This window comes from Leguminivora glycinivorella, chromosome Z, assembly GCF_023078275.1.
Source record: "Leguminivora glycinivorella isolate SPB_JAAS2020 chromosome Z, LegGlyc_1.1, whole genome shotgun sequence".
Classification (NCBI taxonomy): domain Eukaryota; kingdom Metazoa; phylum Arthropoda; class Insecta; order Lepidoptera; family Tortricidae; genus Leguminivora; species Leguminivora glycinivorella.
In genome coordinates, this window is record NC_062998.1 from 28,344,446 (window position 1) to 28,353,629 (window position 9,184).

A 9,184-nucleotide genomic window follows, 5' to 3' on the forward strand; every position below is an offset into this window, starting at 1 on the left:
CAGCTCAGTGTAGGAGCACCATGAGGTGCCCATGTGGGAGCATCATCAGGTGCCCATCTTACGAGGGGCGAGTGACCGCCTCCTCGATAACACTTGTACGTCACAATTGTATGGCTGGTGTCCGGAACTGTTAGCAATAGCCCAGTTTTATTTTCCATTTAGATTTAAATCATAGAACCAGATATCTTTCCATTTTTCTAAAACAGTCTCCAATTCCAACTGAAACCGGTCAACGGGTATCTACTTTTATAATCTAAAGTTTTTAGGCATAGGGATGTGACAACCCCATCGCCCACTGGTTTGTTTACCAGTGGTGCAATCAGTCAGCGTGTGTGCGTAGCCAAATTCACAAACGCTCACGATAGTATCTCTTTCATACATATCTCTATCGCTCTTGCATATTGGCGCGACCACAGGGCGCGACAGAGCTAGACTGCATTTCTGTCGGCGTCTGGCGTCGCAGAAATGCCATTCGGCATTTGAGGCGAGAGTGCTCCTGGGGACTTCTGTTAGTGCGTTTTTGCATTATCCGATCCGATATCGGATGTAGGACCGATACAATTAAGCCGCCATCTTTGATTTTTGCTATGGAAATCCTTCTGACATCCGATATCGGATCGGATGTCAGAAACAGGAAACGAGGCACTGTAATCACGGTGCCTCGAAGGTAACAAATTAATACCTATTATATTAAATTTACCTATTTCATTTCTCTCGGTGTACCTACTCATTTAATAGATGGAAAATAGTACATTCTGCAACAAGGGGAGGACGTTGAATATTACCAACGAGAGTAAGTTCAATCGCGACGGCTTGCCGGAGCGATTTAAAGACTCGAGTTAGTAATATTCATACTCCCCGAGTTACACACAATGTTTTACATTACACTCGCAATGTAAAAAATATGTAAATAGATGTAAAAAAGTTAAGTACGGTACAAGAAATTATTTATTCCCTCGGGGGAACGATTTTTCTATAACTCACGCTCCGCCTGCGTGCAATATCACATTTAAAGTGCGTGTGTGATGAAAATATAATTTGCACTGATTGATCATAATCATAATAAAAGTTCTCTTTAGGAATAGATACAATAATAAAAAAAGCCTAAAGAGAGGTTTGAGGTTCTTTGCAGACCATACTAAAACCCTTATACCTTAACTTATTTTTACTTTTTAAATATGAAACATCTACAATTCATACAATTTATTTAGATACAATTGAAACATAAAATTCTAATACATAAATTAATAACTCCAAAAAAATAGGACTAATACAAACTACTCACTAAATCTACTCCGAGTCCCAGCTCAGGATGCAAAGGAGCCCAAAACGCTCGCCGCGTTGCCACGTTGACCAGCGATGGTAGCCTATTATGTAGGTATACTTAAGGTAAACCAGGGTACTAATTAGAGATGGGCCGAATATGGACTTTGCCGAATACGAATATTCGGCCGAACATTCGGTTCAGCTTTTACCGAACCGAACATTCGGCCGAATATTCGGTTCCGCCATATTTTTAAAGCGAATGTTAATGTTAAAGATTAAAACTATGAAATGATTGATAATGGTTATACATACTACAACTATGTTCTTATGATTTAGTGGATAACTAAAACTTAGTTAAAACAACTCTGAACTCTTCTCAACTCTTAAACTACGGTTTTTTAACTTTATTACAAAACAATTGTGTTTATATTTTGACGCATTTTTAGTAGTTCCTTAGAAAGCTACTAGAATAGAAGCTTATTATCCAATGAAATACGTAAGATCTTCATTAGTTATTTACTTTGTTTATTCGGCAATGCAACCGAATTATTCGGCCGAATACGAACATTGAAAAACTTGCCGAATATGCCGAATACCGAATATTTACCGAATATTCGGCCCAGTACTAATTATTATACATAAAAGTGCCACTAAGTATATTGTAGCGATAGCATTTTTCGGTAAAATTATATGTTATTTCGTCAACTGTAGGTAATTAGGTAGTTTAGGTTAGGTACCTATAGTTAATGCAGTAAATCTAAACCTACCATTTGTGATGTCTTTTTTTGTGTTATTGACTCATTAAATAACGTTCTAGCAATTCTAGCTTCAATTTTATTTCTGACGTTTGGTGGATTAGCATAAATAACCAATTAGGCCCAAATATAACCGAAAGATAGTAAAAGTTAATGTGCATAACTGTGCTTAATTCTAAGCCGACTACTTAGCTCGGCAAACAGCGTGGATTTAAAAAGTCGCACAAATCGAAGATTTAAGTATGCAAACCCTGCTGTGACATACCTTTTTGCTCAAAAACCTACTAATGCTACAGCATAAATTTAAACCTTAATATAAGGCTTTATGGTCCAAATTAACACGAAGAATTCTGTGAAGCCTTTTAAAAATCGACCAAAATTAAACTCACGCACCTCAACTCTGCATACCGTTTTAATTCATCGAGTAACTTTCAATGTCACTGTAAAACAAACCTTCGGCTCCAGTGCTTGGTGTCATTTTGTATTGTATGGAAGACGTCATTGTAGAACGAGCTTATTGTAGCGGCGTTCAGGGTCCACATTGGCTTGGGATCGGGAGCTCCAAAATATCTAGGCCCCAATCCGGTTGATTGGGAATGTGTGTCGCGGAAGTGGCACGTCGCGGGGCGCGGGGCAGGTGAAAGGGGGCGGGGGAGGGGGATAACTTCGTTAAGATTATGCACACTGCTCAACTGTACCTAAATCCAACGTGTATTTAATTTTGTGCGTTAACTTTCTTTCAAATACATAAATATAATAGATACTTACATTTCACAGCTACATCATCAGTGAAGCGCTACAACAACCCCTTAAACTAGGGGATGGAAGATAAAACGAGATTCTGCAGATAATGATTTAAGACGATACGGGAGGGGTCAATTCTCCATACAAACGCTCTCGACTATTTCCTCCCTGGTTTTTGACGATAGAGCAATGATTTTTTCAATACAGATCATTATAGTTTTTATCTGTGTCGGACCGTTTAGATTTTTTTGATAGGTATTCTTATTTTTAAAGACGCTAGAGCCCATCAAAAATTTCCAAAAATGGCTTTATTGATAGTGGAGCAAAAAAAGGTGTGGCATTAAAAACTGGTAACAATTAGCCAAAAAAACTAAACGGTCCGAAACAGACTATTTCATTGTTATTCAGGTTCTCAAATTTCGTTACGATTGATTAAGTTTTGAAGGAGGAAACAGTCGAGAGCAGAACCTCGATTTTGAAGTTTTTTTCGCAATAACTTTTAACTGAGTTGTTCTGTAGGGACAATGTTTTTTCGATAAATCTAGTTAATAACACTAGTATATTTAACTAAATTTCCCAAATTGAAAGGGGGGCTCCTTTCTTTCAGGCTACAGGAGTGAAAATGCTAAAATGGAGGGGGGCTCCTTTCCATTAGCATTACCTTACCAGCACCTTAGCATTTTCGCTCCTGTAACCTCTTAAAGAGGTATACAAATTGATAGGACTGCTTGTCACGGATAAAATAGGGGAAGTCCGGGAAAAGCGATCACCCCATACAAAACGAATTCAGCATCGCAAATCCCAATCCTAAAACTATGCGTCGTCTTTGATACTCCAGGAGCCTATATTTAAGAGGGCTTTCGTGTGAAAAACAGTGAAATCGCAACCGAGCGCTCGATCATACCGTGTGTGGTATCAAATTAAAGGGCTTTGCGAGTGGTTTACAAATATATATCACATTATAGGACTTTTTCTACTTGGTCTAACAAAATATGAGAAAATGTCCAAAAGTGGTAACAATTGTACCGGTGAAGGCTCGTTTTCAAAAAATTGCCAAAAATTAATAATAGCAATTTATAATTACTAAGGCATAAAAGCAATTTAAGTAAACGTTGCAGATTAATTAAGTACAAAAATTACTTCGATGTGATGTAGATTTTCAAAGAAATTGACACTTAATTTTGGGTGATTTCTGAAAAAATTGAATTCGTCTTAGCCTCGTTTACTCTTTTTCAAAACCTTATAATAAAAATGTAGTCTGAGAAGATTGCAGTACAGGATATACTAATTATAAATTTACCTGTTTTAGTATTCAAAATTGTCCAAATTTTACAAATAAGATCGACTAATTCCGCTCTATATGTGAGTTTTTCTAAACGTGCATTAGAGAAAAATTCATAATTAATTCAGTGAGTTAGTTTTCAAAAATCCAGTCTTACAAAAATCAAGATAATAAGACGCTCTAATTGAAACTTGAAGTAAATAAATCCATTGGATAACGGAAAGTGTAGTATTTCACCGACTAAAACTATCAATTTTACATTATTTTGACGTTTTTTTTGAAAGCTGCCTTAAAGATGCTCGTGACTGTTTGCTCTATGAAAGGCAGGCAACATCTGTGACGAGTCGAAAAGTGATTTTAGTGTTAAATAATCAATTTCGAAAAGTAACGGCTATTATTTTACAATTTTTAATATCGTAAACTGATACAGTTAGGCCCACTTGCACCAAACATTTAACTCGAGGTTAGTGGGCTGTCATCTGTCATATTCCATATAAAATGGTGGGTTAACCCTCCGTTTTCGTTGATGCAAGTGGTCCTTACTGGGCAAAGTGGATAGGTCAAAGCGGATGGCGTATTCACTTTGAATATACATATTGGGCTTTATTTTAATGTCATTTTTTTAATGGTAGGTATACAGAGTGTTACCCGTATTTAAACCGATAATGATATGATCCATAAGCAATCATTTGCATGTATCAGTTATTTAAATTAACTGCAAAGTTAACTAATAACTACCTATCCGAAATCCACCACGTTCAATGTAAGTACTGCGTGCTCTTCGTACCTAATTGTCATTACTCACATCGCTGATGCTTTATTAGCTGTCATATATTTTTGCCCTTGTGTGTAATGTCTGTGCTGTAGTGTAGTACATTGCTGGCAATATTTTTTTATTAGAATTAGAAACTTTATACTTATGTTATTTAATTTATTCATTATTAAATTACGCTCCTTGCTTGCTGGTAACACACTTTATTTGGTATAAGTATTGAATATATCTAAATGAACTACTAACTAAAAGATAACATAAAAATGGATGACAGAATGTAAATCACTACACTACCTACGATGAATGTCTTGGGTAATAGTATGAAGGCTGAAGATCTCGTGGTCTCGATCAAAAAGTTTATAATAAGTACTTAAGTTACTACTCGTACTATTCGAATGAAATTTTATTTAATGAAGAGAATAGGTATCTAATTTTATTTAAATAATAAAATTAAATAGAATTCAATTCCGCCATTTCCGCCTTGCAGCGAGTTCAAATTTTTTGCGTGAGATATCTTTGTACCACATGTGTATAAATGGATCTTTCTCGTCAGTTTTTGAAGAATCAAGTGGGCCTTTGTCAGCTGGTTTGGTGAAAATATACCTAACCCTATTACCATGTGAACTAATCACATTGAACTTAGGTATATGTTGAAATCCCAAAGGTAATTTAATTCTAACATGTAGATTGAGAGTAGCTTAGTTCATATTTTCATGTACGCATTGCCATCACATTCGCGGTGCTTAGATACATTTATATTAAAGCTACATTAGCATAGTAACAAAGTACCATACCATTGCGCTGACATTAATTTTCGGGTCAATAGTTTAATTACACCCACTCCGAGAGGAAAAATATAATGAAGTCCGATTGTAATATCCTCATATCTGTAGGTAACTAGTGTTTAGTAGCCGAGCTCGAGTTTGCAATATTGTCACATAAATATTGACTTTGCCGTCTATTTTATATTCTAAGTTCCGCGTTATCAGTTCACCACATCATACTTTATCCTGGAGGAGGAATATCTTTATGTTTCAGAAGTGCACATATTAAAAAAACAGATGGCTTTGCAATCGGAGGTGCGTAACTGCGTTTTCACATTAATCTGATCCGATATCGGATGTAGGACCGATATCCCATATATTTCAGCCGCCATCTTTGATTATTGCCTTTGAAATCCTTCCTACATCCGATATCGGATCGGATAATGTGAAAAGTTGAAAACGCACTAAGGGCTTGACAATTTCTTGAACCAACTACTTAACTCATTGGCGCAAGTGGCCCTTTCCTTGAGTTAAGCGAGTGGTGCAAGTCGCCCTTAAAGGCTTCTTGTTAGTAACCCCGCCTACGAAGCAAGAGGTCCCGGGCTCAAATCCTGATACTGGATGTGATATTTCGTATAATGCAATGTGTTACTAGTATGAGATGCTCCGTCGTAAGTGGTCATACCTACTAATAAAAAAAAATTACACTGAGAGAAAATACAACCAGTTTTCATGTTCGTTCAACAAGTTTTTTGGTTAAAATAGCGCCTACGTGCTCTTTGGTTCGAACAACAAGCTACTTGTCATTTGAATCGGCAATATATTTGAATCAACAAGTCGATTTTCTAAAAACAACCTGACACATATTGTTTTAAACATACGTTTGTCTGATTCAAACGGATAAACCTCAACAAGTCGAGCTTGTTAAATTCACAATGCAAATTTCTCTCAGTGTAGAATGTAATTTTTTCATAGGTACTTAATTTTTACGGCAGGTAGGTACTGTACCGTATACTAACTGTTAGGATATATTTTGACTTTTTTAGAACTTGGTTGACTTGGTTTCAACACACAGATATGGAATTTTAGTCCTAGAAATATTGTTTAGTTGTATTGGGCTATATCTGTACCTTTTGTTATTGGTTGAGTATGCTCAGGGCATAAGTTTAGCAATCAGAAACAGTCAATCTACATCTGCGCCTACACAGCCTTTGCCCTCCTTCCCCCCACTGAGGAGCGCCGCGCAAGAGAAATGGCGTGACCTTGTTTCTTGACCCACTGCCGACGTCGCGGCCATGCGCCACGCATACGCTCACACCGCTCGCACACAACCAAACGAGTTAGCTTTATACGCATACAAACATAGCTTTATTTTTATTACTTTTTTGGTATTATACAGACCTAAAATTAAAGGGACTAATTCTAATAAGGCCTAATAGTTACCCTTCGGGTTGGAAGGTCAGATTGGCAGTCGCTTTCGTAAAACTAGTGCCTACGCCAAATCTTGGGATTAGTTGTCAAAGCGGACCCCCGGCTGTCATGAGCCGCGGTAAATGCCGGGATATCGCGAGGAGGATGATGATGACAGACTTAAAAGTAAAAATTGTAAACGTGATGGGGATATAAAGAAGTATTTTTCCTTTTGATTTCTAGACAGTTATTTATATAATAGGCTAGTTTCCTACTAGTCTAATCATCTTCTTTTCAAAACGATTTGGTAATATGGAATTACTGACGTCACGGTCAATTCATTTATATCTTTCTCTTTGACTCATTAAATAGAACTAATGTTTAAACAACTACTGTCCATATTTTTTTTTCTAATTATGTGGTGCTTTATTTCGTGCACTGCATAAAATATTTTATTTTAAGTACCTATAGGAAACTAGTCTGTTATTTCTGGTCTAGCCGTAATTGAAAAGTGTGAACGCCATCTACCGTAGATAAACCTCCTCTGAGCAAACCAGTGGATGTCTAATGTTTTATTTTAAGTTGGAAATCATTTTATGAAGGAAACTATCAGTAATACTTAAATTTAGAATGATGGAGGGCAGAGCTTCATGTGACAAACTATAAAACAAAACTTTTGGCGACTTAGGCGTAATATATCTTCTTCGGAACAGGAGTGCATGCCGTTACAGAAATATGACAGAGAATACATGATTTGATAGTATTTGGAATACAGGTGGAGTACAGGTAGACAGGTAGGGCGCCGCCCCCCGTGTGCCATGGCGCCCAGGTGGCCCACGAGAAAACGACGCTTCATACGAGCTCGCGTGTGAAGCCAGCCTCAGTAGCTCACCCATAAGCCTTACCATATTTATAATCGTAAAACCGGCCAAGAGCGTGTCGGGCCACGCTCAGTGTAGGGTTCCGTAGTTTGCCGTATTTTTCTCGAAAACTACTGAACCTATCAAGTTCAAAACAATTTTCCTAGAAAGTGTTTCTAAAGTTCTACTTTTGTGATTTTTTTCATATTTTTTTAAACATATGGTTCAAAAGTTAGAGGGGGGGGGACACACTTTTTTTTCCTTTAGCAGCGATTATTTCCGAAACTATTAATATTATCAAAAAACGATTTTAGTAAACCTTTATTCATTTTTAAATACCTATCCAACAATATATCACACGTTCGGGTTGGAATGAAAAAAAAATCAGTCCCCACTTTACATGTAGGGGAAGACCCTAACAAAGCATTTTTTCCACTTTTTATTTTACCACTTTGTCGGCGTGATGATATACATATTGGTACCAAATTTCAGCTTTCTAGTGCTAACGGTCGCTGAGATTATCCGCGGACAGACGGACGGACGGACGGACAGACAGACATGGCGAAACTATAAGGGTTCCTAGTTGACTACGGAACCCTAAAAAAGAGGGGCTTATAACAAAATTCAAACTGCATGGGCTTCATATAACCAATCGGTGTAACATGAGGAAACCGAATAATTTAAACAGCGAATTCCTCATCATATTAATTAGAAGAGTAAAATGTCATATTAACTTTTCTGAATTTGCCTACTTTCAGAGTTTTTAAAAGAGATAAAGATAAGATAAAGATACTTTATTTGCATTAAACATTACCAGGTACAAGGTCTTAATAATATTTAGTGGTAGGTTTACATGCTTAACCTCATTTGGTATGCAAAATGATAACTTAAAACTATTACAATTATTACAGTAGTTAATAGAGCATTTAAAAAAACAGAGTCGCACCATAAGGGTTCCTTTAGTAACTTTTTGGTTCGGAAGCCTAATAACAATTTTATTATGTACTTATTATTTCTCAGTACAAAACGTTGTTTTGATGGCGATGATGCCGTTATCGGACATAACCTAAATTATCCTCGTTGATAAATATCAAAAAGTAACTAGTGACTCATTGCAAAATAGCACACTTACGATACAAATGCGTAAAAAAGGAAGTTTGAAACGAGTTACGAATTTCCTTTTTGCACGTGTATCGTATGACATTTTTCAGTACAGATGGCCCTCCAAAGTTGAACAGAAAAACGTCGTACGATACACGTGCGGAAAGGAAATTTTCGAACTTTTTGTCTTGTATCTTGTATCGTAATGTAGGTACTATTTTTGATAAAAA